This window comes from Dasypus novemcinctus, chromosome 11 (assembly GCF_030445035.2).
Source record: "Dasypus novemcinctus isolate mDasNov1 chromosome 11, mDasNov1.1.hap2, whole genome shotgun sequence".
Lineage (NCBI taxonomy): Eukaryota > Metazoa > Chordata > Mammalia > Cingulata > Dasypodidae > Dasypus > Dasypus novemcinctus.
Window position 1 is genome coordinate 25,341,830 of NC_080683.1, and position 20,758 is coordinate 25,362,587.

Below are 20,758 nucleotides of genomic sequence, written 5' to 3' on the forward strand. Positions count from 1 at the left end.
GGACCTCCTATATGGTAGATGGGAGCCCAATTACTTGAGCCACATCTGCTTCCCTTGCTTAACATTTTAATGTTCAAATTTGGGGCTAGTAATAAATAATATGAACACTACTCATATTTTACATGAGAAAATCGATGTATGAGAGATGACTATCATTCAGCATGCTCTGCTGTAAATAATAGAAGCCAACTTTTGTAATGTAAGCACAAAAAGGATTTATTTTTTTAAGTATTGGGAAGGTCATAGAATTTTCCATGGTGAGAAAACCTAGCTTAAAGGCCACAATGAAGAACTTCAGGTTCAGTAACCTAAGTGGAGTCAAAATGTCCTGGCTGACAAGGGTGTAAGTTGATAACCTTGGTGTCACCTTCAGAAATAAAGTCTATAAAATAGGAAATTGTGGCTTTAAGGCTTAAGTTTACATGATAAATATTTTTTATTTAATTCAAGTACAAACACATCCAACATCTTATAAATCTTATAAAATGGAAGAAACAGAACATACTACCCACTGTATTACAAATAGAGGTTGACATGCCCAATATTAAATAGCCACCTAATTTATTTGTGCAAACTAAAGACTCAAAAACAGTGCCCCTGAACTCCCACATTCATTGAAGCCACTCTTAAGAATTTAAAATGGGTCAAAATGGCTTATTGGCAATTCTTCAGACACAAGGCAAAGAGCCAGTCCTGGCTTTCTGGCTGAAAATGTTGCAGTACAAAAAGGCTGTTAATCCTTCCTCTGACCAGAGCAGAAAGCACCTTTGTCTCCTCTGCAGATGGTTGCTGTGAAGTCACCAAGATGTCATCACTTCAGCTGGCTTCAGGACTAGAGAGACAGGGAGAGAAATAGAAGGTTCTTTCTAAGTGGCTCCTCAGCTTCTTCAGGTCCAACTGGCCGGTTCCTCAGGACATTCATAAGGAATGTTGACACCACCTGGAAGTGCAATTTGATGGTTATTTGCTGCTTGTGAAAGAGGAAATGGCCATTGATGTCCCCCAGTTGCACAATGTCACTAGTTTTAAGCCAAGAAAGAAGAAAGAATAGTAATAATAATAATTTCTGGCATTTATTGAGTATACATTTTGTGTCTGGATTTGTGCCAAACACATAAGAGCTTTTTATCTTTTCATCCACAAGAGAATTTTGTGAAGAAGGCACTGCTCTATCTCCATTTTATACACAAGGAAATGAAGATCTGAAAGTTTATACAACTTCTGCAAGGACAGACATATAGTGAGAGGTAATCTGAGACTGGAATCCTTCATGTGACAGCAAAACCCACGATCTGAGCCACCATGCTATCCATCTTTCCCATAGGATCCTCCACCTTTCTTTTCTTCTTAGCAATTTTTCTGACAGCAACTGCGTCCTTTCGACCCCACCACTCCACAGCTCTCTCTTCTCTTTTAGTCCCACGACAAAGCCCTATGAGTCTATAGTATGGCTCACTGGCGAGGCTTTGTGTTCTTAATGGAACATCACAGAATTAGCCACAGAATGATGAAATTATCTACCAAGCACTATTTTGGAGGTCTCTACTGCAATCTCCTGTCTCATTCCCTTCCTCAAAAAATAGATAAACAGGACCTCACCAAAATTAAAACTTTTGTACCTCATAGGACTTCATCATGACAGTAAAAATACAACATACAGAATGGGAGAAAATATTTGGAGACCAATTATCTAATAAGGGCTTAATATCCAGAATAATAAAGAAATCCTACAACTCAACATAAAGACAAACAATCCAATTAAAATTGGCAGAAGACTTAAGTAGAAATTTCTCCAAAGAAGTATACAAATGGTCAAACAGCACATGAAATGATACTCAACATCATTAGCTATTAGGGAAATGCAAACCAAAACCACAATGAGATACTGTTTCATACCCACTAGAATAGCTACCATTTTAAAAAATGGAAAATTAAAAGTGTTTGAGAGAATGTGGAAAAATAGTAACAGTCATTCATTGTAGGTAGGAATGTAAAATGTGCAGCTGCCAAGAAAGTTTGGCACTTTCTCAGAAAGTTAAGTATAGAATTACCATGACTCAATCCCACTTCTATTTCTATACCCTAAAGTATTGAAAGCAGGGACTGGAACAATTATTTTCACACTGATGTTCATGGCAGCATTAGTCACAGTTACCAAAAGATGGAAGAAACCAAAGTGCCCATCAACAGATAAATGGATAAACAAAATGTGACATACATGTCCAGTAGAATACTACTCAGCCATAAAAAGGAATGAAGTCCTGATACATGTGACAACATGGATGACCCTCAAAGACGTTATGTTAAGTGAAATAAGCTAGACACAAAGGACAAATATTTTATGATTTCACTGAGACAAAATAATCAGCGTAAGTAAACTCACAGAGACAGAAACTAGAATAAATGGTACCTGGGGCCAGGGTCAAGGTTGGGAATGGGAGCCAATGCTTAATTGGTACAGTTATTATTTAGGGGTGATGGAAAAGTTTGGTATTGGATGGTGACACAACATTGTGAATGTAATTAACACTACTTAATTATATTTTTGATGTGGTTAAAAGTGGAAATTTTAGGTTATATATATGTTAGTAGAATAAAATTTTAAATAAAAAGCATAGGATTGTACAACACAAACAGTAAACCTTAATGTAAACTATGGGTGATAGTTAATAGTGCAATTTCAATAATATTCTTTCATCTTTTGTAACAAAGGTACCACACTGATGCAAAATGTTAATAACTGGAAAAACTGTGTGCGAGGGGGAATATGGGAACTATGTATTTTCTGCATGCTTTTTCTGTAAACCTACAATTTCTTCTATAAAAATAAAATAATAAACCCTAAAAAAAGAGTAGAATCTGGTCTATTGATACTTCTCAAATTTTCAGTGGTCTAAAACATTCTCAAAATAACACAGCTAGTAAATGATTCTGTCAAGATTTGAGGCTACATCCACTGAATCTAAGTCTAGTGCTCTTTCCAATATATTATCATGTTGCTTCTATCTGAGTTTTACTCAAGACTCTTTCAGGTCTTCTCCTATTTAATTACGGTAGTGTGAGAGTGTCTTCCAATTTTTTAAAAATACTGTCATCATTCCAAGGAAACTTAACATATCAAATGAACATTAAAAGTTAAAGAAGAATTTTCTGGAAAAAGAAAAAGCAAAGACAATAATTAGATACAATTATTATTATACATTTATTAAACTACTCACAAATTTTATATTGGTAATTTCTAATGTTGGAGAGATTGTGTTGAAATATTCCTTGATAATAGCAGTTTAAATTGCTCTGTTCTTTTTGGAAAGCAATTTGGTAAAAAATGCCAAGAGACCCAAAATGTTCACACCCTTTTACTCAATTGGATCATTCTACTCCTCAAGATTTATGTAAGAATGTAATTCAAATAAGAAATTAGCCATCTGCAGGAAAATCTCAATTCTGTATAAAATGCACCTGATAATAAAAAGAAAATGAAATGTCCCAAAACAGAAGAATCATTTTTCAAAAGTTATGCTACATCAACTGAAGGGAAGGTTATTCTGATATTAAAATTGCAGTTATGGGAAGAAATTCTACTTCAAGACTACAGCATCTACTCCCCTCAGAATTTCCAGCCTGCCAATCTTTCCTACAGATCTCAGACTTGCCAGCCCCCACAATTTTGTAAGTCAATTCTTTAAAATAAATCTTTTCATAGGTAAAACGAAATGTAATTATGAAGGAGATGTAATAATATGTCAAAAAGGTGCTTTATGACAGTATTAAATTTTAAAATGAATATAAAAGTGCATGTATATAATGAAAATAACCAAACAGAAAATGCATATAAATGAGGACAACTAGGGAGAAACAAAGAAAAATTAAAATAGATGTATTTAGGAGGAGAGACTGATACAATTGAAAAACTGAGACAGAGATTTGCAGGCAAGCAATTTATTAGGGGTGCCCCCAGGATCAACATCTGTAGGGGAGTGACAGATGCAAGAATGGGTGGAGGGGAAAGTTGGGCCAAAAGGCAATCCCACAAAGGAGGTCTGAAATAGGACTGGCCTGGGAAGCAGGAGAGACTTTGGGTGAGGCAGCTTTCTCCAGCCTGGTGGAGGTTTATAATAGAAAATTTAGTGGAAATAACTACAGTCCCCACTAAATTACCACAGCAGCTAATTGCAAGGCTCCACCTAATGCTTATTATCTCCATTTTCTGCTCTCAATTAAAAAAAAAAAACCTCACTTTTGTTGGTCTCAGTGGCCTTTCTAGTGGGATGATGTAGACTCTCATCTCTTAAGGGTCTGAGCCCATGGTCCCCAGGCCTTTCTCAGGCTATAGCTACTACAAAGGAGTACCAGCTGGATCACCAAATACATTGTTCCCTGCTTCCCCTCCCCCCCACCCATTATATAAGAAGAACCTATAACCCTCCCAGAGGAATAGGGCCAGTTACCCCTTTAGGATGATAACTTCTTTCCCTGCTGTTGATTTCTGGCACAAGGAACCTGAAGTGACTGAATCACAGCTGAAACTTGAAAATTAATGAGACTCTTGGTTGAATATCCTCCTGCTAGGCACACCACACCATATAATGATTGTTGATTTAAGGTATATACTGTTATGGGTCACCTCCAAGCTGTTCTCTCAGTTGTAGCTCAACAAGCCAAGTCCATTCTCTATCTGGGTGATGCAGCATATGATAGAGCCAGTAGATCCCAAGGTTATGTACCCACTGCCACATATTTGCTATAAAAAAATGTCCTTTAGAGACTGACAGTCGGCCACGTTGGGGGCAGCGCCTGGCGGGGATGGCACTGGCGCGGGCCTGGAAGCAGATGTCGTGGTTCTACTACAATTCCTGCTGGTCACGGCGCTCTACATGCTGGAGCCTTGGGAGTGGACTGTGTTCAATTCCATGCTGGTGTCCATTGTGGGGATGGCATTGTACACAGGCTACATCTTCATGCCTCAGCACATCATGGCAATATTGCACTACTTTGAACTTGTTCAATGACCAAGATGTGACCGGGATCCAGAGGTTCCTCAGGAAGAAACTACCCCCCGAAGATGGAATGAGATGTCATCAGATGTCATAAGAAGCCCTAATATAGATGGCAACATAAACAACCTTGTGAATATAAAGACTAAAAATCATGAGTAGACCAGGAAAATAATCCTGACTCATGTGTGTCCTTTATTTTTAATTTTAAAAGAGGCTCTTGTATTTTGTCTATTTTAACATTGTAGTCATTTGTACTGTGATATCAGTATTTTCTTAACCTTCGTGACCGTTTCAATATTACCCCGTGAAAGCTTTCTTAATGTAACTTTGAGTACATTTTAATTGCCTTCTATTTTTAAAACCCAAAGTCATTAGTTGGGCTCTACTGCTCTTACTATTGTATGACATATACATCTGCCTGGATATATTTCTACTTTTGACCAAAGTTTTTTTAAGAAACAATACAAGATTTGGGGCAGGGGAATGGGAAGGGAGGATATTTTATTGAGCACTACTTGCAAAAAACTTATCTGTAAGTTTGATCTCAGGAGTACAGTTTTAGCTATCTAGGCTCTACTCTATTTAACAGCTTTTGCTTAAAAAAAAGAGTGTTTCTTAACAATGAAAAAGAAAAGAACTTGCCTAAAGATAAAATAAAGGAACAATTTCATCTTTTAAATTAAAAAAAAAAGTGTCCTTAATTCCAATGTGGTCATATATAGCCGACCTTTATTGTAGATGAAATTTTATAAGCTTTTGGATAATGGTGCTCTCTGGGACTCTATAAACAGAAAGGCAAACAGAGCAGAAATTTTTGTTGATTTCCCATCAAGATGAATTTTTGCCCCATCCAGGATGGAAGGAGTCCAACAAAGTCAACTTGCCTCTAAATGGCTGGTTGCCCTCCTCAAGGGATGGTATCATATTGGGGGCACAGGGTTTATCACTATTGCTGGCAAGTTGGAAATTTGGTAGCAGTAGCTGGATCATCTTGGTGAGTGGGAACCCCTGTTATTGGGCCCACACATCTCCTCCATCCCTGCCATCATGGCTATTTTGTTGTGACAACACTGGGGTAGCCTGTAACAGAGGCTGGTTGATATCAATTAGCTGAGTCATTATGTCTTCTTAGTGCTTAGTGTCTCTTCTGTTCAGTCAAGAGTTCTAGGTCTGAAAACAGACTTAGGTCTGGAAACTGGGCAAGGGATCATGACTTTCATTGGAGTGAAAGCTATTAGCTTCTCGATCATCCATTCTTGATTATTTTGACTGGGTAGATTGAACAAAAAATATACTGTGTTCTATTAACATCTCCATAGCACTCTGTAAGTCTTGCTGCCTAGTTTATAACAATAATTGCTGCCCACTACAACAATTTATCCCACCTTGCTTCTAATGGTTAAGCACTGTCATCTAGCATTAGGATATAATCATCCCTATTGCTGGCAGTGAAAGCTGGAAATTTCTTAAGCAGCTCAGAAAAATTCAAATAACCTCCCCAGATCTAGTTGAACTGGTTTCCTATTAACCTAATCTTAGTAGTTTACTCTTTGTTCTTAGTTCCTAGAAGGACAATAACCACAGCTTCCCACTTCTACTCCCAGGAAAGTCAGGAATAAGGTATCTCAGTAAAACCAAAGAATGGTGCCAGGAGCACCATATAGTCCAGGAAATCTGTAACTTCTCTGGGATACAAGGCTGTGACATCAAATAGGAGTTTCACATACAGGAGATAACAAAGGATTAAGAAATTTGCCCACATTCCCTTCAAAAGACCCTGTAAAAAATTACCAAGTCATCACCCACATGGAGGCATCACTTGATCTTCAACCCCAATTCTCCCTTTAAAATCCCTAAAACCCTTCTCACTTTGAACTGGTTTGGGGAAGATTCCCCAGTTCCTTGCTTGTACACTTGCAATAAAACATTTTCTCACCGAAAGATTGTTTCTCCTTTGGAGCACCAGATCTGGGCAGGCCTTTTTATTTGAAATAGCCGTGCTTACAGAAACATCAGGGGCCCAGCTCTGTAACTTCATCTCTTACCATCAGTTCTGACCTACAAAGGAAAGAACCAGGGCTTGCACCCTGGAAACCTCAAGGAAAATTCCAGATTCCAGGCCTTCATTGAATGACACCTTTGAAACTGAAATGAATCAAAGTGACATGATGCTAGAGACATCTATTTTAGACCATGGTACATGATTCCAAACAGTGGTCCAAATTCCATTTTGTCTTAGTGTAGGTTGCTTTTTTCTCACATCTTTGTCATGTTTAAAATTTTTCTTTTTTTCAACATAAATCCAAACTACATCTCTACATTTAGAAGCAGAAACCTGCCTTAAAAGACTGAATAGCACACCTTTGCAACAGATGTTTTCCGATCCTACAAAATAGTTCTACTTTGTGGAATAAAGAAGGCAAACCATTTTTAAAAATCTTACCAAAGCCTTCTTTATTACTTTGGTAAATGAAGTGTCTTCTGAGCCCTCGCTTGTGCACTTGCAATAAATCCCCTTCTCACTGAGAGGCTTGTTTCTCCTTTGGAGCACCGGGTCCAGGAGGGACTTTCTATTTGAAATAGCTGTGCTATTTTCCATGGGTGGAAAATAGTCATCTGGTGGGTTTCCAGCCTTACATAAAAAATCCTGTTGAACACATCCCCTTTTCTAAGGATTTTTATTTCTTATTGCAATGCAAAAGAAGTTCTGGCATTTATTCAGTGTAGCCATCATTTTTTCCAACTGTCTAAGAGCCACCTAGCAGTGTGTTAACCCTGAGTCCTGGGTCTTTGCCAGGCTATTAAATCCTGGATTTCAGGAGAATGTTCCCATATCAATCCTTGTTGCTGTATCTATCCTTATGTTCCCCTTCACCTTGATCCAATCCCATTCATGCTCTTGCAGTTCCTGGAGCTGCGGCCAGGTCCTGTAACTCCGTCAGGGTATCACCCCTTTCCTCCTTTAGCAGGCCCAGCACTTCCCTGTCAGGGTTTGTCATGACTTAATGGGTTACATTATTGTTTATAATGGATTGTCATGGGTCTAGTGGCCAGGAAGGAAAGTGGCAGCAGATCCTGATGGGGCATATGTTGTCTAACAAGGCAAGAGGCCTCTGCATATCCTTAAGCAAGCAGCAAGCACTAGCCTTTAACAGGGTGGAACTGGCCCTTCTGCAGGCTCAGAGGCTTTGAGGGGAATCTGGAGGTTAAAGATTTTCAGTGTATCAACCCAAATGCATGACTCCATTTATCATGCTTCCCCATAGCTCTTCCCCAATCAGGGTGTGAGTCTTGGTATAGCAGACCTGCCACTGAGAATCGAAACTTCTCAGGAGCTCTGCTGAGCCTAGTCTTTAGGTTTTTCTGCCCGCCAGCTGTATGAGATGAAAGTTTCTTTGTATGTTGCCAAAGATACACTCTGGCTTTCATGTTTAGCCTTCAATTCCTGATTAATCACCTTTACGTCTTCCTTGTCTTTCTCCAGGACATCTCCCCTCTCCTCCTCCAGCAACAACCATATGAATCCATTATCCTTATAATTACTATTTCCTATTTCTTCATGTTTCTCAAATACTTGATCTATTGCCCTAGCCAGTACATTCCCTTCCAAAGGTATGCAATCCCTGAAATGTTAACTATCACACAGCTACTGCATGCCAAACCACAGTGTCTACCTCAAACCTTTAAAAATGGCTATGATTGCAGTATAACAGTAAAATAAATCATTAATTTTCTCAGGAGAAAAAAGTAACATCTTTGGTGTTCTTTTGTCCAGGTGTTGGAAACTGAGGCACAGTGGCCTCGCAAGGAGAGACGTGCTGTCTCCATGGCTAGCTTGCAACATAAGGAATGCAACGGTTGAATGCTTGATGGCTATCAGGATGATGCCACAGGCAGAGATAAAAATGAGCGCATATATTTTATAGTAAATCGAACATTTAGACTTTGTACCTGGAGATAAGATTTTTTTAATTCCTTAGAGCATGAGTAATGCTACTAGTTAACTGCATGTTGCTTCTTATTCTCACATAGACTGGAGTATATAGAGAGCCCCTTGTAAACAATAAAGTTGTCTGATGAGTCTCTACTTGCAGACCTCCAGATCCTAGCTCTCTCTCTTTCTTTCTCTTTGTTTCATTCTCCTTTTTCTATTTCTTTCATTCCCGATACCCTTCAGGCCGACATTCTGACATCCAGGGACTTGAGCGATTGTCCTGTGGAAGTTTCTTTACCTGACAAGTGGACTCAGTCCTACCACAAAACAAATAAAAGCCTGGAAGTGACTTAGTCAATGAAACTGCTGACAGGAGGTCACTTAGATTTTCCTGACTCACCTCTCCTCAACCTACCTACCCAACCAGACCAAAAATAGGTGTGGCGGGTATGGACTTGAGGCTGCCCCATAGCAGAACAAGAAGGGAAACCTGTGTAACCTGAACAAATAAAGCAGGGCCTTCTTGCTTCTGCTTTGAGACCTCATGCCACATGTGACCACACTGAAAAAGAAACATACATATGACTCCTACGGTCTTGCCTGGTGAAAAATTGGCAAGGACATTTTGTCACACTTCCTAAAAACTGTACAGTATTTCCTAAAATCCCATTTGGACAGCTCTCCTGGGCTTCATCCATCCAAGCTACTGCTTGCAGAATCTCCCTTTTCTATTGCAAGGAAAACCTCAATAGACCTTTTCGTTGACTTTCTGGAATTATTTCCTTTCTGAAAATCATTGTTTGTATATAAATCAGTTTTTCTCTACACTTTTCAATTCTCCTCCCTTCATTACCCTCAACAGCATACAAAGGACAAATCAGACTCAACAGTGAAGGGAAAAAAAATAAAACTTGGCCCTTTCATATTTAAATGGTAAAAATGTTATTTTTTAATGCTATATTTGATGTTCACATACTTCACCAGATGAAAGCCTAATAATAACTTAAAATACATAAGTAGCTTTTTCTTTGAAACTACTATCTCTTCATTTTTATGACCACCTAACCCTCCTAAGCTTCCTCAAAGTCCTTCACAGTATTACCATGGTGCTTTCCATTTGTTGATCTGTATGATAAGGGAGAACACAAGAAGATAAGGGGCAGTCTTATGCACAAACACAATTTTGCATATAAACTCAGTGAGCTTAAGAGTCCAGTATAAGTCCCAGTTAAAATTCCCTTAATAAGAATCTTGCCTGATTCTCAGTTCTTGAAATTCTGACCCCCAAATTTTAGTTAACCTGATATACTCAGATGCCTATGACATGATGCCAAATTCATTTTCTGGTATTGGAAAGTGAATAGTCTTTATAAATTATATAAGGCATACATATTATTGTAGGCTAGAGAAGCCAGCACTTTTATTCATTCTATCATTGGTTCGCCTGTGTTTGCTTAACATGTTTGGGGGAAGGAATACATTATGTAACATCAATCCCCAGCCTTAAGACTTGAACCAGTTCATCAGGAGATCAGATATGTAAATGAGCAGTTATAACAGCATGCTTAGACAGAGGTGCAGTAGGAGCCTTGAGGTAGGGAGAGCAGAGTGGAGGGTGGGTGGCAATGGGGAGGGTGCTAATTCAGCCTAGATTGGGAATGTGCTGAGCATGGTTTCATGGAGAGATTCTTAAAGAAGGTGACACAAACTGTATGTTGGGAAATTCTTTAAGTTTTCAAAAGAAGACAAGAAAGGGAGAAAGATGTTCTCTCCTCGGAAGGAATAGCCTTTGCCAAGATCCAGAGGCAGGAAAAGGGGAAGTGTGATGCCTAGGAGAGCTGGTGGTTGGTTTGCTAGGGCTAGAAGGGAGTGTGGAAATGGAGACATCAGGAGAGGGGAGGCAACAGCCAGTTCACGGAGGGCCCAGAATGCGAGACTAAAGACCTTATCCTCAGAGGTATGTGGAGCTTCTGAAAGCTATTTAGCAGGGCATGAGGTAATCAGATTTGCGTGTTAGCATGGCAAGGTGCTGTGCTATACCCACACATGGGGATTGCTTCTATTTCGGTTGCATTCAAAATCTGAAAATAATAGTAAAGAATTGAAATTACAAATGCATTGCTTTTTATAAATTAAAACAGGCACCAGTTTATACCCTTAATAACAGCACTCTCAGCCATTTGCTTTCAAATGTTATTTTGAATGGGGTTATCAGAACTGCAAGAATAGCATGCATAACTTACATGCCAGCTTATCTTTGTCCCAGCTTTTAGAAAGGCACCTCATAGAACCTCTAAATATCAGGAGATATTAAAATTTTGTAGTACTTGTTTATAATTTTATATTTATTTCCACGTTCTTTTTACCTGTTCCAATTATTACATTTTTATTTGAAGAAGAAAATATAAATGAAGAAAAATGCTTAGGGTATCTATATCATTAAATAGCCACTTTACTTACATGCTTATAATATGCTTTTATGAATTTCATGTCCCTTTCCATAGTAGCCTGTGATGCATTTGCTTTACTTACCATGGAACTTTTAGGAAATTGGGTTAATTTCAGAACTAGGGTTAATTCAAGGGCATGGATAATACATGTGAATGTCATCTGTCAGGGTATAGTGCAACAGAAAAAAAAGGTCAAGAAATACTGGAGTAGTAAAAAAAATCCACAAATTTTGGTAACAAATCTGGATTCAAATCCCAATTCTGATGGGGAGTTAGTGTTTAATGGGTACAGAGTTTCTGTTTGGGATGATAGAGAACTTTTGGGAATGATGGTGGTGATGGTTGTGCAATATTTTAAAAGTAATTTATACCCCTTAATTTTATACCTGAAAGTGACTGAAATGGGAAATTTTGTTGTATCTGTTACTAAAACAAAAATAACTTTTTAAAAATCCCAATTCTATAAATTATAGACATGTAATGTTGGGTGAGTTTTCTGACCTCTTTAAATCTTAGTGCCCTTTTGTAAAATGAAGAGTAATAATAATGATATTATCAGTAGTAGTAATAATAATTTCCTGGCAAGATTGTTTTGAGAACTGGTAAGAACATGTGTTTAGTGCCTGGTATAGGTGTTTAAAAAGTGGTGGCTAATATTGGAAAAAGCACTGTCAAGGTGGTGTGGAGGTGGATTCTGAAGCTGGGCTGCTCACCAGCCCTAGGTGCAAGAGGCTCACTCAGGAAGATGGGTCAGCTACAAAGAGGAAAGAGAATAATTTTTAGAAATATTCAAAACCGATGATTACATTAGGATAGACTGATTACTATAACAAACAATGAAAAAAGGTCACAGCTGAAACATAAGAAAAGTTTATTTCTCCCTGTGTTAGTTCGGGTCATCTGAAAAGCAGCTGCCAGGACAGGAATAGACCTGCAAGAGTTTTACTGGGGGAAACACTTGTGAAAGATAAAAGTAGTATATTAATTAGATTTCTCCAGAGAAATAGAACCTACAGGAGATTACATGTGTGTGTTTAAATATTGAGAGATTTATTATAGACATCGCCTCCCACAACATAGGGATTCTGTAGCACAACCCTCAAACTGAAAACTCTCATAAAGATGATTCTGAAATCTGGCATGTCTGAATTCTATAGGGCATGCCACTAGCTGGAAACTGATGAAAGTAAGGTTTAATTCCCCAGGAAAATTTGGCTGACTGGAATATAGGCAGAAATTCTTTTTTCTGACTTCTGCAATCCTCAGTTCTGATTTCCAAGACTCCAACTGACTGGATGAGGAGACTCTCCTCATTGCTGAGGGCAATCTCATTTATTGATTATAGATGTAATCAACTGACTATAGAAGCAAATCCATCTACCAAATACCATCACAGTCAGGCCAGGGCTGGCTTGACCAAGTGACGGGAGACTAACCTAGACAAGTTGATACTTGAAATTAACCATCACAGGGAGAAAGCCAAACCAGGCAAGGAGAGCCTTCAGACCATAATGCAGGTCTGACACCTGTGAAGGAAAGGGAAAAGGTAAGAGGATTGGGTAGGAAGAATCTTGGACTTCAACATAGTTCCAAGTAAGGTTTGGCCAGGCCAATGGAGAATTCACAAATTAAGGTCAAACTTTGGAGGCATCATGTATCTCACAGGAATGAGTCCGGATTAGTACCCCCATCATGCTCAGCCATTGTCTGGAAGTAGCCCATGGAAAGTATAGCCTTGGCACAAACAGTGTTAGATCCAATAGAGCAGCAGCTAGGGTCATAGTTAATTTTGCTCCCCATAACAGGAGATCCGAGTGGCACCATTTCATGGTTGCCATGCCCCCATATCACAGTACAATGCAGATCAGATTCAGGGATCCAGAGTCCTTATATCTATGTCTCTGCCCTCTTCTAGTTTCCTGGAGTTCTCTCCATTCAGATGGCAGATGATTTGTGTGAAATTTCCATTGGCTTCACCTGGACCTTGTTCACATTACCCATGTTCATATTATGTTGGTCAGAATGCAGTCACATGGCCCCACCTAACTTCAGAAAACCTGTTAAACGTAGACCAGCTGCATGTCACACCATTTGGATGAGGCAGATGAAGGACAGAGCAATGCCCCTGATTTCTGGCTTGTATTACTGGGTAGACAGTGGTGCCATACACAGATACAGGAAATACAGTAGGAGGATGCTGATTTCAGAGGAAGTAGAGCTCTAGTCTAGTGTTCAGATTAAGAGATCTGGGAGGAGATAACCCAGATGGTGGTTGAAGCCATGAGTTACTAGAAAAAATGGGGGTGGAGGGGGGAGTGTAAAATATAACTGTGAATAACAACAAAATTTAAGGGACTATGTGACTCAGTGTCTATTTCAATCTCCTTCTAGTGCACCTTCCTGTACTGCAAGTTTAAAAAGCTAAAAGTATTTCCCAGACTCCTTGCAGCTAGGTTTTCAGAGAATGTAATTCTCATTCTACCAAATAGATACAACTCCTCTGAAACTTAAATTCAGAGTTGAAGACGTGGGGAAACAGGCAGGGCAGATTGCATCCATTTTTTTTGGTATGGAGTATAACAACTCTAGGTCTCTAGTTGGCAGCTGTAGCAGCAGTTTCCCAATTCAGGAGGCACTTCCTAATTGTGGCAGAAGCAGCAACTCCCTTGGCAACCTAGTCCTGCAGTGCAGTTTTGTTCCTGTAGCTTGGCCTGTGATGTCTACTTCTTCAACTCTCCATTGATTCTGTAAGCCAATTAAAACCTTGCAATATCACTCTTCTGCTTAAAATAGCTAGTTGGTTCTGCCCTCTGCATCTGAACCCTGACCAATATAGGTGAAAAAACAGAAGCCTTTGAAAGAGACTAAGGGGAGGCCAGAGAATAGGTCTGCAATTACATAATGGAGATAAAGTATCAGCAAAACAGAATGTTGTCCCTGAAATAAGGGAGGAGAGAGTTTCAATAAAGGATTGATCAACAGTTAAATGCCATAGAGTTCAAGACAGATACAAACTGTGAAGTGAAATTACTCAACCAGGAGGTCACTGGTATTTTTTTTTAAAGATTTATTTTATTTCTCTCCCCTCCCCCCCCCCGTTGTCTGTTCTTTGTGTCCATTTGCTGTGTGTTCTTGTTTTTGTCTGCTTCTGTTGTTGTCAGCAGCATAGGAATCTGTGTTTCTTTTTGTTGCGTCATCTTGCGTGTCAGCTCTCCGTGTGGGAGGCGCTATTCCTGGGCAGGCTGCATTTTCTTTTGCGCTGGGCGGCTCTCCTTACGGGGCGCACTCCTTGCGCATGGGACTCCCCTACACGGGGACACCCCTGCGTGGCGGGGCACTCCTTGCGCACATCAGCACTGCGCATGGGCCAGCTCCACACGGGTCAAGGAGGCCTGGGGTTTGAACCGCGGACCTCCCATATGGTAGGCAGAGTCCCTAACCACGGAACCAAGTTCGCTTCCCCACTGGTATCTTAATAAGAGCAATTTCCACAGAATGGTAGGGAGGAAGCCAGATTGCAGAAAGTTCAGGAGATTCTTCTATTTTATTTTGAACTCCATTTATGAAGTAAGATAGTCAGGTTCTAAATACATGGTTTGAGAGGTACAATGAAGATTATTCCAATGCTTATTACCATGCCTGAAAATCCAATATGGCGGTCCAATCACTCCATCTGTTATAGTAATTCATCTCTGGAATCATCTATTAAAGGAGGTCTAGCCCCAGCTCTATCGCTTGTTAGTGTTATAAAGTAGTTTTCTGAATTTCCACTTCCAAAAGAGAAAAAGACCCTTAGAAAATGGCTATAAATGATACCTAGAATGCCTTCTGCATAGGTAGAACAGGAGAGGAGATAAGACACAGGGTTAGGACTTGACCAGGCCCAGGCCTAAATCCTGGTTTTGCCACTAGTTAACTCTATAACCTTGGACAAGTTACCTACACTATAAAATAGGGATAATATCATCAACCTCACAGAGGGAGCATGGGGATTAATTGAAGTATGTTAGGCATTTATCAAAGGGACCGGTATGTAAAAAGTACTCAGTAAATTGTACTTCTTTTTATAAGTGGCCAAAAATATCTCTTGGGATATTATACCCATGACTATCTTCTTCACAGCATTGCTAGCCAAATGAGATCATGTACAGCAAAGCAAAATGTAAGGTTTATTATGAGGAGGAAAATATTCCATGAGGAAATTCATACTTCAAACAAAAAATTGCTGACCATTCCTTGACAACTAGATTGTGCTATGGAGTTGGTGAAGAAGACAGAGCCACAGGAAAGAGGAAGCTGAAGATAAGCTTTGACTTTTACACATTTTCTCCCCATGAATGGTTTTGTTGCAATAATAAAACACTCCACCATAAAGGGAAGGCTAATTAATATATTCTTTTCTGAAAAGAAGAAAAACCTTCACTGTGCTTAGGGGGGGCGAGCAAGCAGAAGGGGTAAAGGGACCAGATATAAATATATTTGCTTGAAATTAAGGTAAAGATTCATATATTAAGAATCTCCTTCTGGCCAGCTTCAGTACCAAACTTCCCTCCTCTTGCTGCCCTTTACTCCAGAAAGCACACACACACCAACTCTGTACAAAGTAAGACTCTTAAATTACTTACTTGGAAATAAATCACTTGCTTGTCCAAACAGGAGGACCAGAAATCACTGAAGATGGACAAGTGAGCTCTACTTGCTTCCCTTCCCAGCCCACGTCTTAGCCTCCCCACCACACACAAAGAGGTAGAATTAAATTCCATTTTTTCCAGCCCCTGGTCTTTGTTCCTGCCTCACAAGAACACATCAATAGGGAAGCAGATGTGATTCAACTGATAGAGCATCCACCTACCATATGAGAAGTCCAGGATTCAGTACCCAAGGCCTCCTGGCCCATGTGGTGAGCTGGCCCACACACCGTGCTGGTGCATGCAAGGAGTGCCATGCCCTGCAGGGGTGTCCCCTGCATAAGGGAGCCCCACGCACAAGGAGTGTGCCCCCAAGGAGAGTCACCCCACACACAAAAAGCACAGCCTGTCCCGGAGCGCAAGATGATGCATCAAAAAGAGACACAGATTCCAGGTGCTGCCTGACAAGAATGCAAGCGGACACAGAAGAACACACAGCAATGGACACAGAGAGTAGACAATGGGGGGCAGGGGAAGGGGAGAAGAAAAAAAAAGAAATTACTCACTTGAAAGAACAAAAGAAAATTAAAAAAAAAAAAAGAACGCATCAATAAAGGCTCCCACTGGTAGCCATAAGGGGTCTACTGACACACCCTTCTCTCACCTCACCCTCTTTCATCCTTACTCCTAAACATAGCCAGGGGAGTGAATTTTTCACTAGGGGTTATTATTAATATATTTTTAAATTTCACAGTTGTTCTAATCCATCTTCCCTGTTTCCTCATTCTATGAGATAAAGAACTCAAAGCCTTGTTAGAGTTCAAAGTCAGGTTGCCTCCTGCAGCTGGAGGTCACCTCTGGGCAGCCCTGAGCTTTGCTGACTTGGCTGATGTCATAGCGGTGGGCAGAGCAGGGCATGTAGATAGAGGTGGCAGGACCAGCTCTACCAGCTGCTGAACAGGTGGCAATGCTGGCTGAATCAGTCGGCTAAGAGGGACGGTCCTGGCACCAGGCCATGGGAGACTTGCTTGGTAAATCCCTCCCGCTTGCTAACCTCTAAGACCTCACATCCTATAATTTCCCAAGACAAACCTGCTATTACAAATACTCAACCTAATAATCACTCCCCAAGCCCAGGTATTCTGGAGAAGTGGGGTGTAAACTTGTATTAAAAAAGAAAACAGTAAGGCACAGTTTGCCCAGGGAAGGCATTCTGAAGGGCAAATAACACATCCACATTGTACTGCCTCCCACAACACTCTACCAAAGTCCCTGCAAGTCACCAAAATTTGATTATATTGTGGCTGCCCTTTCTGCAGGCTGTCCTCAATTTTTTTAAAAAAATAAGGTTAATTTAATTTTATTCAGCTTACCCCAGTGAGTTTATATATTTCCTTTAGCATCTATTTTATGACTGGCACTGTGAGGGTGAGGCATGAATTAAAATATTTGTCTTGGTGGGACATTCAACAGTTAGGGAATGAAGAAAATTTACTATTGACTTCACAGTGAAGACTGAGGACAGTAGAAAAAATGCTTTTGTTTTTTCTTCTCTCCACCCCAGAGTTTTTGAAGATCGTAGACCTTCCTCCCTTCCTCTTGCTTTGGGGGAAGTAGAATTGAAACCTTCATCAAAAGTGTATTCCTCCATTGGATTTGAACCTTACAAGGGACTTTTCTTCATCATCAATTTTTTTTTCATTGTCAACCTCTTTCCACTTGCCTTAGAAACATATTCAAGTCTAGCCACTCTCCTACATTTTTTTCTCTACCTTCCTTTCCTCTTGGCATACTGTTTTTCTTCTTTCAGTCAAGCAATGATTCATCCATTTATTAATTTAACAAATGTTTAGTGACAGACACGATGAGCAAGGCCCTCTCCTAGCAGGAGACATAAAAACAAATAAGACCTTCTTGGTCCTTGCCTTTGAGGAGCTCACTTTGTGATTGCAGAGAAATATTTAAGAGGTAAATATCTGAGTCACCGTTCTCCTTCTTTTCATGGTCAAACTTCCTGCAAGAGTACCCACCTATTCATTACTCAATACCTTTAGTCCTCACAGCTCACCTGAAACGGCCATCCTGAAAGTCAGCTCTCACTTTGTAATTGCCAAATTAGCACTCATCTAACCCTGTTGCCTTGCTAGATTTGACACCTTACTGTCTAGTTACAGCTTGGATCCATGGAGAGGAAACAGGCTTCAGAGACAGAGGCACGAGCTCCTGTTCCAGCTGCACTATTCCTAGCTGGCTGAGTAAGTCATATAAACTATCTGAAGCTCAGTTTGACCATTTGTAAACTGTGAATAATAATGTGGATTAAATCGAATGCCATATGAAAAGTTCCTGTCACAGGGTTGGAGCTAGGCAAATAGTAGTCTCTCTCTTTCTTTCTCTCTCTCTCTTTCATTCTTTTTCTCTCTCTCTCCTTCTTTCCTTCTTCCCCCTCCCCCCTGCCCCTTGTGGCTTGCTTGCTGTCTGCTCTGTGTCTGCTGCACATTCTTCTGTGTGTGTGTGTTTTTTTTTTGCTCGTTTCTCTTTTTGTTGTGTCACCTTGCTGAGTCGGCTCTCCATGGCACTTGCAGGCAAGCATCTCTCCACAGCATGCAGGCGAGCCTGCCTTCACAAGGAGGCCCCGGGACGTGAACCCAGGGCCTCCCATATGGTAGACGGGAGCCCAACTGATTGAGCCACAGCCGCTTCCCATCCTTTCCTTTCATGACGCTGTATATTCTTAGTTATTTGCCTATCTCTCTGATTGCTTTACCTAAGATTTCTTTCCTAGATCCTTGTCTCCCTTCTCCCCTGAATTGTAGGCATTGTTTCATGCAAATTTGCTTTTTCGGGTCACCCAGAATCCCTTCACCAAAGTTCCAAAGAAAGTCCCAAATTCCTGTCTGGCGAGTCTACCCTATCCCCAACCCCTAGCTCTATTCCCTGTTCCCAGTCTGAGTGGTTTTGATAGAGCAGACCAACATTTGATGCAGGTGTGGCCAAAGCCTTGCATTCTCCTACACTGATAGTGATTGGTTCATGAATGGGCCTGAGACTCCTCAAAAATCCACTGGAATTTCATGAGACTTCTAGGACTGAAACAAACATTTTGGCCCATAGGCTTGAATATGTAGATGTGAGACCAGAAGTGGCTGCAGCCATGGTGCTACCATGAGGGACACCCAGCCCAGCACTGGGTGCAACTAAACCAGAGGAATGAGAGCCAAGTCACCCCTGAAACCAACATGAGTTCTGGACTTCTTTGGTTATATGAGCCATTAAGTACCCTTTTTGTTCTATGTGGATGAGATTTTCTAACACTTGAAGGCAAAGGAGTTTTAACTGAGAGAGAAACATAACATTCGCCCCTCATTCATTCAACAAATGCTTATTGAGCATCTTCAATGTACGAGGGACTGTGCTAAAAACTGGGAACATAGTGATGGGCTAGACCCCATTCCTGCCTTTGAGACACTTATGGTCTACAAAGAGACACATAAATAGGTAATGACAATTCAGTGCCATTAGAGTTACAGAAAGGGGTTGTATATCGTGCTCTGGGTATACAAAAGAGGGGTTCCTTATTTGGTCCCAAGGAGTCATTGAAGGCTTTCCAGATGATGTAAACTACGTGTAGACCCAAAGGATACATAACTAGGCAATGACAGAAGGTGAAGGTGAGCAGTGCTCTGTGCAGTGAGAAAACAGTAAACAAAGGTTCAGAGAAAATAGGAAGTACATGGCATATCTGGAGACCTGTAAGTAGTAAGAGAGTTCTAGGGAGAGAGCTATATAGAGTCAAGAGAGGTAAGCAGGAGCTAAACTCTGAAGGATCCTGTAAGCTTAAGGAGTTTGAGGAAATTTGAAATGTTGTAAGCAGGAGAGTATGTGGATATGGCTACCATTCCATACACAAATCATTCCCACAGCTGCAAATGTCATCTACTTCTTTTTTTTTTTTTTAATTTCTCTCCCTTTTCCCGCCCACCCCCGGCCCAGTTGTCTGTTCTGTGTCCATTTGCTGTGGGTTCTTCTGTGACCGCTTCTATCCTTATCAGCGGCACTGGAAATCTGTGTTTCTTTTTGTTGCATCATCTTGTTGTATCAGCTCTCCACAACTCTCCGTGTGTGCGGCGTCATTCTCGGGTAGGCTGCACTTTCTTTCGCGTTGGGCAGCTCACCTTATGGGGTGCACTCCTTGCGCATGGGGCTCCCCTACACGGGGGACACCCCTGCATGGCATGGCACTCCTTGTGCGCATCAGCACTGCGCATGGGCCAGCTCCACACGGGTCACGGAGGCTCGGGGTTTGAACCGTGGACCTCCCATTTGGTAGACAGATGCCCTATCCATTGGGCCAAGTCTGCTTCCCGTCATCTACTTCTAGTTGGATGATTTCCAAATCTACCTCTCTGGCCTCTATTCTGAGCTCCAGATGTACAAACATGTGGACATCCTACAAGAGCTCTCAATGAATCTCTTCACCTTCCCCCCTTCACTCTGTTTTGGTTTCCTGATTGTGAATCAAATACAACATAATGGGTTGGCTTAAATAATGAGAATTTATTGGCTCACAGTTTTTAGGCTGGAAGAAGCCCAAAATCTAGGTGTCATCAAGGTGAAACACTTTCTCCTAGAAGATTGGCGCTCTGGGCCCAGCTGCCAATGATCCTTGGTCCTTGGCGTTTCTGTCACATGGCAATGCACATGGCAGCCTCTTCTGGCTTCTCTGGTGGGTCCTGTTTACTTCCACCT